Source organism: Cyprinus carpio, chromosome B25 (genome assembly GCF_018340385.1).
Source record: "Cyprinus carpio isolate SPL01 chromosome B25, ASM1834038v1, whole genome shotgun sequence".
In the NCBI taxonomy this organism is placed as follows: Eukaryota; Metazoa; Chordata; class Actinopteri; order Cypriniformes; family Cyprinidae; genus Cyprinus; species Cyprinus carpio.
In genome coordinates, this window is record NC_056621.1 from 18,624,566 (window position 1) to 18,641,577 (window position 17,012).

General features: G+C 40.3%; 1 protein-coding gene across 1 annotated transcript in view; it reads left to right on the forward strand.

Moving 5' to 3' along the window:
* Nucleotides 1-12,213: 12,213 nt before the first annotated feature.
* Nucleotides 12,214-17,012, forward strand: part of LOC109051145 (oxysterol-binding protein-related protein 5-like) — a 52,619-nt gene continuing 47,820 nt past the window's right edge. The window contains exon 1 of the mRNA XM_042752613.1: nt 12,214-12,638. The gene's annotated coding sequence lies outside the window, so the exon portion shown is untranslated. The remainder of the gene's footprint in view (nt 12,639-17,012) is intronic.

Genomic DNA, 17,012 nt, shown 5'->3' on the forward strand with positions numbered 1-17,012 from the left:
GCGTTAGCAGCGCAAAAGGTTGTGGGTTCAATTCCCAAGGAACACACTTGCTGGTAAAAATAAATGTATAGCCTGAATGCACTGTAAGTCGCTTTGGATAAAAACGTCTGCTAAATGCATAAATATAATATATAAATATACATATGTCCTTTATATATGTATGTAATGATGTAATTTATTTCTTGTACAATACTCCAAACTTTTGAGTAATATAAACATTTTAACTAATAAATGTAAAAGATTACACTGGAAAAAATGCAGCCATTTTCTATGATAACAATTTAAAATAAACATAAAGAAATTGTATTTATGATAATTCAATCAAGAGGTCTTTATTTCAAAATGTCCAAAAGAGATATTTGTATAAGTTTACATCATATATTTACTGCAATATCAAAAATCTGTACATTTTACTAATGATATAATTATATATGTGATCCCAACTTTTATAACATGTTTATATATTCAAAGGTATTTAGAAGAATATTGTCACACACACTGTTTGGACTGTTTTCATTCGTTGCACCATTTCCCTTAGTTTTCATGGTTGATGGTTGATTTGTCATTTAGTTCAGCAGTGTGCACCTTGTTATCACCAGTACTTGTTTTCTCTGTTTCTGTTCAGGTTGCCCTGTCTTGTCAATGCTTTGTGGATGTTAACCTGTGTTTCTGTTGCCTGAGACTTATATTAAAATACTTTATTGATCCTTTTCTTTGTCATCTTTGTGTTCATTTTATTACAAACCATGACAGAAGGCAGGGCCAGCTAAGATTTTTTTTTTCTGTTTTCCCATCATCATGGACATCCTTGCAGTTCTCCTGTTGTGCCTTAAGCAGGGAAATCGTGCCCTCGAGGAATACCTAAGAATTCCTTGACCTCACATATCAAACTACCTTCCCGTACAAAAGTTTATATTTATTGCTGTATGTCAGCCTGAACACCCCCACTAAGGCGCAGTTGCCCAGAGAGGGTGCTTGAGGGAGCTTTGTTGATTTTGTGGAGTGGGTGCTGGTGTCCTGTGGATCACCGCTCACTGTCAGACCTATCGACAACACCAATCACAATCCAGAGCCCAGCCAGAATCTCTCCAACTGCAAGGAATGGCAGGAGTGACCAAGTATTACATACTCACGCAATGGAGCATGGGGTCTTTCTGAGTCGGGTCTTTCTGACCAGGTGTGCAAGCCGGCTGTCCTGGGCATCGCTGAAGGTATGTGCGTGGAGTTTGAGGCTTAGATTGGAAACCTACCCACCTGCCCATCACTGAGAGTGAGTTCCCTTTCAGTCTGTCACTCTCGACATCACGTCGGCGACCGACTAATTGGGATATCACTTCGATAGACCAATCTACTTTGAGTGTAAACTAAACAAGCCAATGCACATTGGCATGCAATTATTGTATAATAAGGAAGCAGGTGCAATGTATACCAGCTTTTTCGCTTCGGAGCTGAGCATTAATATCGTTCTGCTCAACTGTGTCTGCTGTGAACTACGAGTTCAGCACACTCTCGGAAACTTTGTGTGTTGGCGAGATGGCGCTACAGCGGTTGTCGTTCCCGTGTCGAGTGGGTTGCGCACGTCAGGCTGCACTACCCCCTGTCGTGTTGCAAGCGGCCAATTCCCCTGTGCGCCTCAGCACTAAAAGAGCATTTCCTAAAGAGCAAATTTCTCTAAAAGAGCTTCATGGGTGCGTCTTTGTAAAGACGACGGATCGGCCTTATAAGGATGCTGTTTCACCCGTGCATTTCTGGGTGCGGTCGTTACCTGTCAATGGGTGATGGTCACGATCACTGTCTCACATGTCTGGGCATCAAGCACGCTGAGGTGGTCTTCGTGGAGTCATGAGTCATGTTCCAACTGTGGAGCTGCGAACCAGGCTCTGCTACCTTCAGGGGGTCGGAGTCCCATTGCCGCTGCCGCGATCTGGGGCTCATTCTGGCGGCCGACAGACGAGAACCACTTCCAGCAGTAACGTGGGTGGTTTGAGGATTACAGTGGTGGCAAACCCTGCAGGAAACCAACCCTCTGGGGACTATCACTCCTCTTGCACCTTCGATCCAGTGGAGCAACCCACAGAACGTGCTGGGCCCTCTTCAAAGAGCGTACCAGCTGTATACAGTGGGCCTCCCCCTGACCAGATGTCGATCTCAGCATCGGAGGGAGAGCGCTGCCGCCCCCGGGATGGTGGCAAAGCCTGAATCGGATCCGGAGATGACAGCTATCCTTTCCCTGGCCGCCGAGAGGGTAGGGCTCGAGGGGAAATCTCCACCGTGTCCCGAGCCCTCGAGGCAGGATGATTGGTTTCTCAAGGTGGCTCACGCTGGTTCTCAGCACCCCACCCCGGTGCCTTTCTTCCCAGAAGTGTATGACAAGCTCACCAGGTCATGGATGGCACCTTTTACTGCCAAAAAAATGGCTGGTGGGCTCCTCCTTCCTCACCACCCTCGATGGAGGTGCAGCGAAGGGGTATTCGGTGATTCCCCCAGTGGAGCCGGCGGTAGCAATGCAATTGTGTCCTAAGTCTGCCTCCTGCCAGTGCTTCCTTCCCAGGCCTATAGGCATTCATCTGGTCTAACCAGCAGTGCCTATATGGCTTGCGGGGAAGCTGCTTCCGCCTTACACGCTATGGCGTTACCGCAGGTGCACCAGGCCAAGGCACTGAAGGACCTGCACGAGGGTGGTCATGATCCAGAAGTTCTGAAAGAACACAGCGACCGTTGCGTACATCAACTGACAAAGTGGTCTGTGCTCCCGTCGCATGTCGCAACTCACCCGCCAACTCGTCCTTTAAAGTCAGAAGGTTCTGAGGTCACTTCGTGCTGTTCACATTCCGGGCCTGCTCAACCGTACAGCCGACAAGCTGTCTCGAGCAATGCTCCCGGGAGAATGGCGACTCCATCCCCTGACAGTCCAGCTGATTTGGAGACGGTTCGGAGCCACTCAGGTAGACCTGTTTGCTTCTCCAGAGACCTCTCCCTGCTAGTTGTTCTACTCCCTGACCGAGGGGACACTTGGCATGGATGCACTGGCACACAGCTTGCCGCAGGGCCTACGCAAATATGCGTTTCCCCAGTTAACCTTTCTAGCACAGACAGTGTGCAAAGTCCGGGAGGACGACAAGCAAGTCTTGCTAGTGGTGCCGTATTGGCCAACTCGGACCTGGTTCCCGGAACTAGTGCTCCTCGCGACAGCCCCTCCTTGGCCGATTCCTCTGAGGAGGGATCTACTGACTCAGAGACGGGGCACCATTTGGCACCCGTGTCCAGACCTTTGGAAACTCCATGTCTGTTCCCTGGACGGGATGCGGAGGTTCTAGGTGACCTACTCCAGGAGGTAGTGAACACCATCACTTCGGCAAGAGCACCATCTATGAGACACGCTTACGCCTTGAAGTGGAACCTGTTCGTCGAGTGGTATTCTTCTCGCCAAGAGGACACCCGAAGATGCCCGATTGCAGTTGTGCTTTCCTTTCTGCAGCAAGGGCTGGAGCGAAGGCTGTCTCCCTCCACCCTCAAAGTCCAGGTTGCTGGTATTGCTGCGTACCATGACCCCATGAATGGGAAGTCTTTAAGTAAGCATGACCTCATCATCAGGTTCCTTAGAGGGGCCAGGAGGTTAAATCCTTCTCTGCCCCCTCTATACCCACTTGGGACCTGACTCTAGTGCTAAAATCACTACAGCAGGGCCCACTTGAGCCTTTGCATTCAGTTGAGCTAAAGTTTCTTACATTGAAAACTCCGCTCCTGCTTGCACTGGCCTCCATCAAGAGGGTAGGGGACCTGCATGCATTTTCGGCCGACGATTCGTGCCTAGAGTTTGGGCCGGCTGACTTCCAGGTAATCCTGAGGCCCCGGCCGGCTATGTGCCCAAGGTTCCCACTACACCCTCTAAAGACCAAGTGGTGAACCTGCAAGTGCTGCCCCTGGAGGAGGCAGACCCAGCCCTTACTTTGCTCTGTCCCGTCCGAGCATTGAGATGCTACGTAGACCGGACACAAAGCTTCAGGACCTCAGACCAGCTATTGTCTGTTACAGAGGCCGGCACAAGGGGAATGCCTTCTCTAAGCAGAGGATGGCCCACTGGATTGTGGATGCCATAACCCTGGCTTATCAGGCACAGGGTGTGGTCTGTCCGTTCAGGTTGCGAGCTCACTCAACTAGAAGTGTTGCATCCTCCTGGGCGCTGGCTCATGGTGCCTCGCTGACAGATATTTGTAGAGCTGCGGGCTGGGCGACCCCTAACACATTCGCTAGATTCTATAGCCTTTGTGTAGAGCCAGTATCCTCCTGTGTTCTCACCTCAAATAGGTAGTGGCACCGGGAGGCCCTGGTAAGTGTCGGCTTGCTAAAACTGCTCCAGAGTGTCCGTAATGTAGACCCTGTTGAGATCCTCCATTACCCTAGGCAGCTGGACACGGCGGAGCATGCGGCGCCAGGCCTTCATGATGAATCCGTGAGAACCGTGGAAGGCTGGGTTCCATAATGAGACCTAAGCGGTACTTGTATGCGTATAGTCCATGGTATAGCCTTAGAGCCTGTGTTTCCCCGGCAGACTTCTGCCTTCCCAAGAGGGTTTGAATCACCTCAGATTTCTCTATATACACCTAAATGGATGCTATATGTGTATTTGCTTCCGAAAACTCCTTCGGGAAGGATGGGGCTTCTGCAGCGTCCCTGTTCCAAGTGGAACGGGTACGTTTTCCTAGTGTTATCCAATCTCACCCAGTGAGGTAGTGCTTTGACAATGGTGAGTGGAACTGCTTGTTCCGAGCCCCGGCCTATACCTAATAGGGGAGCAGGCGGCTCACACAGGGCACTGGAAGGGGCAGCACCCATGGTGCTTTGGTAGGGATCCCAATTAGTCGGTCACCGACGTGATGTCGAGAGTGACCAACTGAAAAGGGAACGTCTCGGTTACGTATGGTAACCCTCATTCCCTGAAGGAGGGGACGGAGATGTCACATCCCATCACCACGGTTGCTGTACCACGGCTGAGCCGGCGGGTTTCCGGCTCGGCTCCTCAGCAAAGACCTGGTATGCATTGCACCTGCTGCCTTATTATACTCACACTGTGATCAGCGGCAGCTGGATGCAATAATTGCATGCCAATGTGCATTGGATCGTTTAGTTTACACTTGAAGTAGATTGGTCTATCAAAGCGATATCCCAATTACTCGGTCACCGACGTGACGTCTCTGTTCCCTCCTTCAGGGAACGAGGGTTACCATACGTAACCGAGACGTTTTCTGTCCCTCATCAGTCAGTTACCCAGCCCTCAGCTACGCCTGCTGCCCAGTTACATGAAATCCAAATGTCTGTTTCAACTACACAGTAAAAAAAAAACATTGGGTTGTTTTTTTTTTTTTAACCTAACCGTTGAGTTACACATATTGGGTCACTGTGTTGGGTTATCTTAAAATTTGGTGGGTCATTTTTTGGGGGGTTGGGTTATTTTTAGTTATAACCCAACTGTTGGGTTAAATATGGTTCCCGCTTCACTCCAGTTCAAATTTGAACTGTCCAGTCAGCACATCAGCGCCAGCCTGCCTGATTATACGGAAGTTCTAAGCGTCCATGCATTATAATTTTTTTTCTTTTTGTTTTCTCGTTATAACGACTTAATTTTCTCGTTATCTCGACATAACGAAGGTCGTTTTCTCGTTATAACGACTTAATTTTCTAGTTATCTCGACATAACGAAGTTCGTTTTCTCGTTATAACGACTTAATTTTCTCGTTATCTCGACATAACGAAGTTCGTTTTCTCATTATAACGACTTAATTTTCTCTAAGAATTTACAAAACTGCGCCAGCAGGTGGCACTATAGACCTGAATATAACTGATGGGGTGTTGTATACTATCCACTTTACTGTACGCGGACTTTCCTCGTGATCGCTATAATTTGTGCAGTCTTGTTTATTACTGACATTTAATTAATTCATAAATGTTAAATGCTTGAATCAATATGAATATTTTGTGTATTAAGTTCCTGCTAGATGCATGAGTTTCACCAACGCATTCTGTTTCATCAATAACTGCTTATCAAAACCAAGGTTGACATCACTGTATTCTGTTTGCACCAATATATATAATATTTGTGCTTCTTTTAGGCTCATGATTAATTTAAATTTAATTTTAATTTAATGATTAGGTAGTTAATAAGCGGAGATGTTCTGTTTATCTACAGTAGGACGGGATTTAACGATGTAGGCTGATGTGCTTCTTTTCCTTATTACTAATCTTTATTGTTAACTTCTCTTCTACACACACACACATACACTACACGTACACATGAACGCTCTTTTCAAACAGAAGCTTATAACACACATGATATCTGCCACATAATGACTACTACAATTTACAAATTATATATAATTTTTATTTCATATAAAGGGAAAATTAAAAGTGAGTTTAATCCAAGCAGCTCTAATGGCGCGGTGTTGCCATTTAAACATGTTAATTACAAAAACAAAACGTTCATTGTACTGTCTCTGGAAAAAATCAACAGTGATTGATCAGCCTTTATTTATACAGTATTGTAGACGTTATTATTACCTAGGCGAAGCAAAATTTGCTGAAATATAGGCTACAGTAAGAGCGCCTGCATGGCTGTCCATCAGATGCCTGTCAAAGTTGAGTTCGTTACTATAGCAACAGTAAAACTTTCATGTCGTTATAACGAGAAAACAAACTTTCGTTATGTCGAGATAACGAGAAAAATAAGTCGTTATAACGAGAAAACGACTTTCGTTATGTCGAGATAACGAGAAAATTAAGTCGTTATAATGAGAAAACAAAAAGGAAAAAAATTATAATGGATGGTCGCTTAGAACTTCCGTATGATTATGAAAGGTAAGTAACTGTTAATATAATTTTATGATGTATATAACTGTTATAACATTAAGTAATGTGTACTGAAACGTTAATTAAATCCTAAAACTATTTAAAAAACGAAGTTTTAATTCCCTTTAGTGAGTTTTTTTTTCTTCCCCAGAGAATCAGATCGATTGTAAATAAATATGCTATTCCCGTTTGCTTGCCAGCATTAATAAATTAAAACATTAACTGAAAGACAAAACTGCTTAGAGAATTATTACTTAACGTTAATAAAAAATGTCTGGTGAAATGTGAAAGGTCGCCGAAATCATTAGGCTAGAAAAGCCGCACGGACCATTTATCGGATCGGACTAGTGAATGAAGTTGCTCGAGCGAGCTGGGCTCACACATCACTCACGCAACAGACACCAGATTCAGTGAGAAGCATTTGAATTCGCTGAATTTTTTGTAATAAAACTTCAAAACCCAGACGAAAGAGCAGCCGTAAGGCAATCCGCTCTTTCAGCGGAAATTCGTACCAGTGCCCCAAACTTAACGTTACTCCTACAACAGATGTTTAAGAGGGGAGCATAAAACAGAAGCCATTCATCTTATTAGAAGTCAGTGTATCAGAATTATTTGAAAGTGTTATTTTAAGAAGAAAAAAAAATCATACCTACATACAGTTGTTTTAATCTAGTTATGCATGTTGTATTAAATAAATTACAGGAATAATGGAATTATTATAGTTCTTTGCCACATCAAAAGATCAAAGTATTAAAGGGTTTGTTCACCCAAAAATGAAATTTCTGTCATTAAGTACTCACCCTCATGTCGTTCCAAACCCTTAAAATAGTCAACATGACTACAGTGGTTCAAACTTAATGTTATGAAGCGACAAGAATACTTTTTGTGCGCAAAAATAACCACTTTATTCAACAAATTATTCTGTCTCCTGTCATACTGCTATGCTATTTTCGTTGCAGAGCTTTCATTGTTTACATCAGAACTCGGGCTCAGTATTGGCCAATGTGTGTGTGATGCTGAAGGAGGAGCCAGCAAATAATGAGTCCATGTTCTGGTGTAAGTACACAGAAGCTCTGAACTGCATTCAACTGCGTATGTCAACAGTTCAAACTGTTAAATAAAGTTGTTATTTTTGTTTTGTTTTTGCACACAGAAGTATTCTTGACGCTTCATAATATTAAGGTTGAACCGCTGTAGTCACGTTGACTATTTTATCGATGTCTTTAATACCTTTCTGGACCTCGAAAGGTGGAATGACGTTGCTGCCTATGTGTGGTTTAGAAACATTGCGCATTTCATCAAAAATATTTAAATATTTAATTTATTTGTGTTCCAAAGATGAACAAAGATCTTACAGGTATGGGACAACATGAGGATGAGTAATTAATGACAGAAATTTCACTTTTGGGTGAACTAACCCTGTAAGTCATGAATTTTTATAGCAGCTCTCTGATAAAACTACTTGGAGGGGGCGATTTTACCAAAATCTTTACCACAATATGAGACATTTTTAACCACAGTAAGGACAGACATTTCAATTTAGTAATTAAGTCAGACTTTACTCGAACTTAAAGGGATAGTTCACCCAAAAATCAAAATTAGGTCATTAATGACTCACCCTCATGTCGTTCCAAACCCGTGAGACCTCCGTTCATCTTCGGAACACAGTATAAGATATTTTAGATTTAGTCCGAGAGCTTCCTGTCCCTCCATTGAGAATGTATGTACGGTATACTGTCCATGTCCAGAAAGGTAATAAAAACATCTTCAAAGTAGTCCATGAGACATCAGAGGGTCCGTTAGAATTTTTTGAAACATCGAAAATACATTTTGGTCCAAAAATATCAAAAACTACGACTTTATTCAGCATTGACTTCTCTCCTGGGTCTGTTATGAGCGCGTTCACAACACTGCAGTTTAGTGATATCCGGTTCACGAACGAATCACTCGATGTAACCGGATCTTCTTGAACCAGTTCACCAAATCGAACTGAATCGTTTGAAACGGTTCGCGTCAACAATAAGCATTAATCCACAAATGACTTAAGCTGTTAACTTTTTTAACATGGCTGACACTCCCTCTGAGTTCAAATAAACCAATATCCCGGAGTAATTCATTTACTCAAACAGTACACTGACTGAACCGAGCCAGATAACGAACGAAACATTGACTCGTTCTCGAGTCAAGAACCGTTTCTGTCGGACGCGTCCGGTTCGAGAACCGAGGAGCTGATGATACTGCGCGTACGTGATTCAGACTGACACACAGCGCGTCTGAACCGAACTGGTACTTTTGGTGATTGATTCTGAACCGATTCTGTGCTAATGTTATGAGCGCGGGTAAACCGAAGGGTTGAATCAAGGGCAATCATCGCCAATGAAGTCATTACGTCGAGCGCAAAAGAACTGGTGAACCGTTTTCGGCAAGGTTTATTGAATCAAACTGTCCGAAAGAACCGGTTCGCGGAGAAGAACAGAACTTCCCATCACTACCAGTGAGCCGAAAACCGATGCAACCGGTTCTTGACTCGAGAACGAGTCAATGTTTCGTTCGTTATCTGGCTCGGTTCAGTCAGTGTACTGTTTGAGTAAATGAATTACTCCGGGATATTGGTTTATTTGAACTCAGAGGGAGTGTCAGCCATGTTAAAGAAGTTAACAGCTTAAGTCATTTGTGGATTAATGCTTATTGTTGACACGAACCGTTTCAAACGATTCAGTTCGATTTGGTGAACTGGTTCAAGAAGATCCGGTTACATCGAGTGATTCGTTCGCGAACCGGATATCACTAAACTGCAGTGTTGTGAACATGCTCCTAACAGACCCGGGAGAGAAGTCAATGCTGAATAAAGTCGTAGTTTTTGATATTTTTGGACCAAAATGTATTTTCGATGCTTCAAAAAATTCTAACGGACCCTCTGATGTCACATGGACTACTTTGAAGATGTTTTTATTACCTTTCTGGACGTGGACAGTATACCGTACATACATTCTCAATGGAGGGACAGAAAGCTCTCGGACTAAATCTAAAACATAATATACTGTGTTCCGAAGATGAACGGAGGTCTCACGGGTTTGGAACGACATGAGGGTGAGTCATTAATGACATAATTTTGATTTTTGGGTGAACTATCCCTTTAAATCCATACCCTGTATTTCTCAACATCTTTGCTTAAATAACTGCTAATTAAATGTGGAAATGTTAAAACCCACATCAGGCTATTTGACAGCCGGCTTTTTTACCAGTTGTATCTTCATTAATACTTTTGAGAATTGCTTAAAGGGATAGTTCACCCCAAAATTGATTATTTTACTTATCTGCTTGATACGTTTCTGGACATTGATCGTGTAAGGACCCTTGCTGTCTATGGGAGGGTCAGAGAGCTGTCAGATTGCATCAAAAATATCTTAAAAAATCCCACAAAGATGAACGGAGGTCTTACGGGTTTGGAAAGACATGAGGGTGAGGAATTAATGACAGAATTTTTATTTTTAGGTGAACTAACCCTTTGAGGTGTTTATAATACAATGCATATGGTGACCACTGTAGCCTTTTTTATTAAGGATATGTTTATTTCTTGAAATATAAAGGTATGTCCATGGTGTACACATTTGTGTAGTTTTTGAATTGGTATACTGAATGTGCATATTTGTGATTTGAATTTGTATACCGTAAATGCACAAATGTTTAGGTTGTATATTTCTGTACTCTATGTGCACATCTGTTTTAAATGTGTATTATATGTGCACCTGTGTAGGTTTTGAATATGTGCACATTTGTTTTGAATTTGTATACCATATGTGCACATTTGTTATGAATATTTGTACTGTATGTGCATATTTGTGTTTTGAATTTAACTTGTATTTTAATTTATGTATATTGTACGTGTACATTTGTTTTGAATTTAATGTGTATGGGGGGACAAGAGCAAGTTAAATTGCAAAATATATTTTATAAAACACTTCATTCCTTTTTTATTACTGTTAATGCTTTTCTTTGATCAACACATGAAATATTTTTTGACATTTTTATTCAAAAAATATTTTCCTACTAATATAAATGGCAAGCATCCACATATCACTCGTTTCTTTTTAACTCCTAAATTAATATTAAAATATTGGTGCTTTTGTTTTTGTTTCAAATACATGAATGTTTTTCAATTATCACTTCTATACCTATTGTGAACATAGTAATGTTCATATGGAAAATTTCTTCTTGTTTCACTAGAGGGCAGCAAAGCACTTTTCCAGTGTTTACACCTCATAAGGGTAATCAGAAATACCAGGCAGGGATATTTCACAATGGGTTTTATAGTCACTTCAGGAAAATCAGCTCACCCTTTCCTGCTGACATTTCCTATGCTAAAAAAAATATTGATACCTTTGAGTTAATTTATATCAAATGAAAATGAGTGATGATTAATGCTGATAACTCAACTACTGATTTAGTTCCAGAGTTGTAAATAAACATTAAAACAAACAAACAAGCAAGCAAACAAATAAAGGATGGAAGTGTTTCCATAACCCATTAGGAAATCATGTCAATTCTTTGTATTTAATTTAATTTATTTATTTATTTATTTTAATGCATGCTGAAACAATTAGTAAATCTATATAACTAATTATCAAAAGAATGGACTGTCTAATTAAGCTAGCTAACAAACTAACTAAATAAACACAAACTGTATTCATAACCCTTTTTTTTAGATTGTGGAAATTGTGTCCATTCTTTGCCATTCACTTTTTTATGTACTCTGAAACAATTTACAAATCTGTATAACCAACACAAGCAAAACAAACAAACAAAAAAAAACGAATTAACTAACTGTCTTCATACCCTTTTATCAGAGTGTGGAAAAAATTACAAACAAACAAGCAAATAAACAATATTTTCATAACATATCCGATTATGGAAATTGGGATTCTCCGTTTTTTGATGCAAACAACGAGGAAATGATTGAATACAGTTTAATGACACTTAATTGTTGGGACACTTGCCACAAAGCTGCTTACAATTGCAACGCTTTGTCTATAAATAATAAAGACATTAGAATATTAATTCAGAATAATGTTGGCTGCATGTCCAAGGAAATACATGCAATAATGAATCCATATTGTTCAGTAAAACAAAACTAATACTATTAAGTGTACCTCCAAGCCCCATGTTTACACTCTGTTACATTATGTCATGTTTAGTTTGTATACAATGTGGACGAAGGAGCATTGATGAAACGTTTGATTTCTGTATAAACCTCAGTCTTAATATGCACTAATATTATAGACTAAAGAATGAAGTCTAAAAGTTCTGCTGTCCAGCATGACGTCAGGCTTTATGAGGTTAAATCCAGCGCACGCGTTTACACTCTGACTGGTTAAGCGCCTCCTTTCCTCCAAAGGCATTTCCTGCCGTCCGCGCTCCAGAATACACAGCTGTACACCAGCGGTTGAGGCATGCTATGGACCGCTATTTTATCTCTCCATCATTTTCCATCTTCTTGAGGATGCAGGTGTGCGCGGTTAACTTCCAACTGTATCGCGTTTGGAAAACGGCGTTTTGAGCGGCCTTTCCACATTTTGAGACGGCATAAAGCGCGAGCGTTACTTTGTTTCGGGACAAACGGGAGCGTCGCACAGATCCATTCCATTTATTAGATGATTGACGGTTCCTGAGGTGTGATCGGAACCCTATCAAACCCAAACAGAGCCGTTCTAGATCTGACATGAAGTCGTTCGGATACGTCTAGATCTCCTGCCACGTTTCGGTCTTCGAGGGCTGAAGTTGCGTCTGCAACAGAGGTAAGACAAATCAGCGATAGAAATATGATAATATGACTGTATTACAGCTGCTGTGCTTTGAATCGGGATGGAATGATGGGCTGCAAATAACCACAACGAGCAGCATTGATTAGGCTATTTGCGTTTGGATGTGACTGTGATTATTGAATTTCCTCTCCGGCATCCATCCATCCATCCCTAACCAGCACGAATCCTTTAAAACGTTAGAGCGCTGCATTGTTCCGTTATATTTTTCATATCTGCAGTTGATATCACCCCCACTTTCATATGAAGTCACCTACTGTTCGCCTCCTCCCTTATTTAAACATTATTGAACCGAATCCTATTGGCAAAAAGCCCTGCAGCTGTCAGACATTCAAAGTATAGACTTGCAAATAATAGCATACGCTGTATTACATTAAACACTGATGCGTTAATACTGGAGTTAGTAGCTAATTGAAATATTAAAAAAAGACATTTGTGTATTTTAATAGGCTATAAAAGTAACAACAGTAATATTATTCCAATTGGCATAGTGTTCTTCTCGAGCTTGGTTCACTTTACAAGAGATATAATTTAATGTAAGTACATTCAATGTGCAATTATTAATACATAGGCCTATATAATATAGGTAATATATATATTTTTTATTATTTAAGCAATAAAGTATGAAAGGCTGCTATGCTTTATTGACCAATCAGCATCCAAAGGTTTCATACTAATATTTGCATAATTAATATCATGTTAACTTTTATTAATTACACTAGCCTATATTAAAAGAATAGTTCCCCAAAAAATGAAATTTTGCCGAAAATGTGCTCGCATGTGCAGCATAGATGCAGATGAGTTTGTTTCTTCATCAGAACAGATTTTGAAAAATTTAGCATTACATCGCTTGCTCATCCTCTGCAGCGAATGGGTGCCGTCAGAATGAGAGTCCAAACAGCTGATAAAAACATCACAATAATCCACAAATAAGTCCATCAGTTAACATCCTGTGAAGTGAAAAGCTGCATGTTTGTATGAAACAAATCTGATATTAAGACATTTTTTAACCGCAAACTGTTGTTGCTTCCGGCTATATTAATCCATAATAATGCTTTCTCCATCAACAATCTCCAAATCGGAACTGATAAAGAAACAAACTCATCTAAATCTTGGATGCCCTGAGGGTGAGCAAATTCTCACCAAATGTTATTTTATGGGTGAACTATTGCTTTAACGTTATTTCGGTTTCTATATCTGATGCTGAGGATAGCATAACTGTGTTTCTTATGTCATGACCCTGCTGACATCAGCCAAAATCATAGCATTCCCACCAGCAGTAGGGTGTAAATAGTGTAAACCTAATGTGAGTTTGCTTGTATTATTATTTGCTCTTTCATTAGAAAAAAAAGATATATATCTTGAGATATGCAATGATAGTTCAACCCTGCTCATTAAAACGGTCGACCGCTAGTTTACATTCAGATAGCTTTAGACAGAAGTCTCTAGTGACATATTGGGAAGAGCAAACCAAGAATCTAGCTGCCCTAACAGCCCAGTGTTTGTTCCTTAATTTATTCGTACCCTCCCGTTCCAACTGTGTCGGTTTTCTCGCTGATAGCTCTTTGTGAGAACTCCAGACAGCTGAATTCTTTTTTAAGGGGTCGTTGGCTGGTCAGTCGGCACTTCCTGTCTCTGCAGCTGAGCTCTTTACCACGGTTTCTGATATCTAATGCTACAGAGCTGTTGTTGGATTTTAAAGAAAAAACTTACTGAAAGTTTGTTAAGCCATTTGTTAGTCGATTACCATGAAGAGAGTAAACACTGTGGCTTTGTGGTAGCTACTATCAAAACATTTCTTTGTTTTTTTAGTGTGCAACTTTGGCTCAGCCAGTAGTGTCAGTTTGGGGTGGGGCTATTTGCTTTTTCGACCAATGGCAGTTGGATGGCCAGGGCTTGCAAAATTGCTAGCCTGACATCCCGTGGCTATTGTGTTTTCCAGTCGGGCAACCAAAATGTTTCACTGCCCTGCCCGATGGGCTATCTTGAATAGTGATGTAAAATTTCTAACTTGATTTGCGTTGTCCACTCACTTGTAGGGGTGAAACGGATCGTAGTTGATCGTTTGCATTTGTTTTTTAAGTCTTGCTGATTTAAACATTCAAGCGTTTTTAACCATTCGTGAACATTCAGAGCTTGCGTGCACTCATTCAAAGCGCGCACAGAGAGCCGCATTTCAGACAATGCACGTACACAGAATTGATTCCTCTTTCACGTATCCTTGCTTCTGAATGAACACATACAAACAAAATTATCTCAAAATAATCGTGTCTGCAAGTATTCTCGTAAACACAGTCGGTTATGTCTTAAGTGAACGTATACAGTTGAGAAAGAAATCTCCTGTGCATTATTATATTGGATCCATGCATTCGGTCTTAAAGGGGCAGCAGCCTTTAAATACCTGGTGTTCCATTAGCGCCACCTGCTGTCGGAGAGTGCATAACATGTATTTAGCATCTTTTTTTGGGATAGTAATACAAATGGTTGCCTCTGATTTTAAAGAGTACAGACAAAGCCTTTGTTTATATGGAGAGATTTCTTTTAGTTGTATATTTTTTTATTTGATTTGAGATTTGTTTTAAAATTTAAAAAAAGTTTGTTTTATTATTTAACATTTCAATTTCACAAAGAAATATGCAGTATTTTGTCTGAGAAATAATAAAAGGACACCTTTTCATTTATAATTTGTCTTAAATCTCATTTTGTAAAAAATAAATAAATTGTAAAAAAAATTGTGTGGTGTAATCTGTATTGTGAATTTTATCGCATCGTAAGTTTATTGAATCGTTACATCCCGATATGCTACTAGTTTTTGCTTATCATGCTGATTTGTCCTCAGTAAAGTTCAGCCGATGTCTTTTTTTATTTAGGCTAGTTAAATTAATTTTGGGCTACCAAAGCCTTGAGGAACGCCTGCCCGGGCTACCAGGGATTTTGAAATTTTGCGAGCCCTGATGGTGTACTCCACTAGCACTTAAGATCTTGGTGGATTAGCTAAAAAATCGAAATAATAAATCAAATGTAGTATGTTAAATATAGTACGTTGACAACGTTAATAGTTTCCCTTGGAAATATATCATGTTATGAACATATAACTCTTTTGGAATGCTGTTTCAGACTGACTTCAAGGTAACAAGATTGTCAGTTTTGTTTTAGCATTAAGGCAACATTTTCGGCAGAGCTCTGTGTTAATTTGCTTGGAGCTGATACATTCCAGTAGTGCCAAACTCTTCATATTTAGCCTCTCATCCACTAGGATATCCAATAGGAACTGCTGATTACTCATGCTTGGCTCATGCTTGAAAGCTTGAAATATGGCCAGGTTGTTTCTAGCAATACATTTACATGCAAGTGGGCTTTTTTTTTTTTTTTTTTCATTTAAAAAAAAAAATGTTGTTAACTCTTTTTATAAACCATTACTGTAGTGCTTAGGGATGCATTTATGTAGAACTGTAGACATTCTTGCTGGTAAAGATTATTTTCACATTATGGCCAATGTTAATAATTTGTACTTTTATCTGTTATATATAAAAAAAAAAAAAAACATTATAAAGCTATAAAAACTTTTTTTGCAGCCTGATATTGATGAAAAGTAGCCTACACTGTTTTAGAAAATATTAGACCTCGTATTTTCATCTTTTAATATTGACCAATAGCAAAAATTGAAAGAAAATGGCTAATAATGAGTGCATTTACATGCACAGGCTAACTGTGATTATGCTTAATATGCCAACAGCTTGCAGGGTTGTGTAAAACTGAATGCTGTTTATTTCTCAGGTCATGAAAGGTCTGTTATTACATGTTGACATCAAGCACAAAAAAACCTTTGCTTTGTCAATTTATTAATATGCATGTTAACCCTTAACGGGGTATTTCACACCTGACAAGATGGGCTTTTAATGAAAGTTGGCTTTCTAAATCGCTACATGACTAGAACTTTTTCTCCAAGATTGTGTATTCAAACACATTCACTGGCCGACATCATCACAGATGCATTATATATTGTGTTATAAGCTGGGATGTTTTAGCCAATAGCAAATATCCTTTAGGTACTGTAGTCGACCATAATTTGCTACTTCTAGTCAATGTCAGGTGGTGCGAGGTTTCAAATTCATTCCAGACAGCATTTTATTGAACAAAAATATGGACAGGCCAATGAGTGCAGGATTGAGTCATCAGTATTTTGATCGGTTTTCCAAAGACTATACATTTTAAATGCCTATTTTAGCCCAAGTTTTAAGCAAAACCTTAAAACTAACATTTAAATGTCCAGTTCTGGTTTCTTCAAAGTTTTAAATGTTAGGATAATGTTAATTCTAAAGGCAAATAACATGTTTCAGTTTTGTTTGG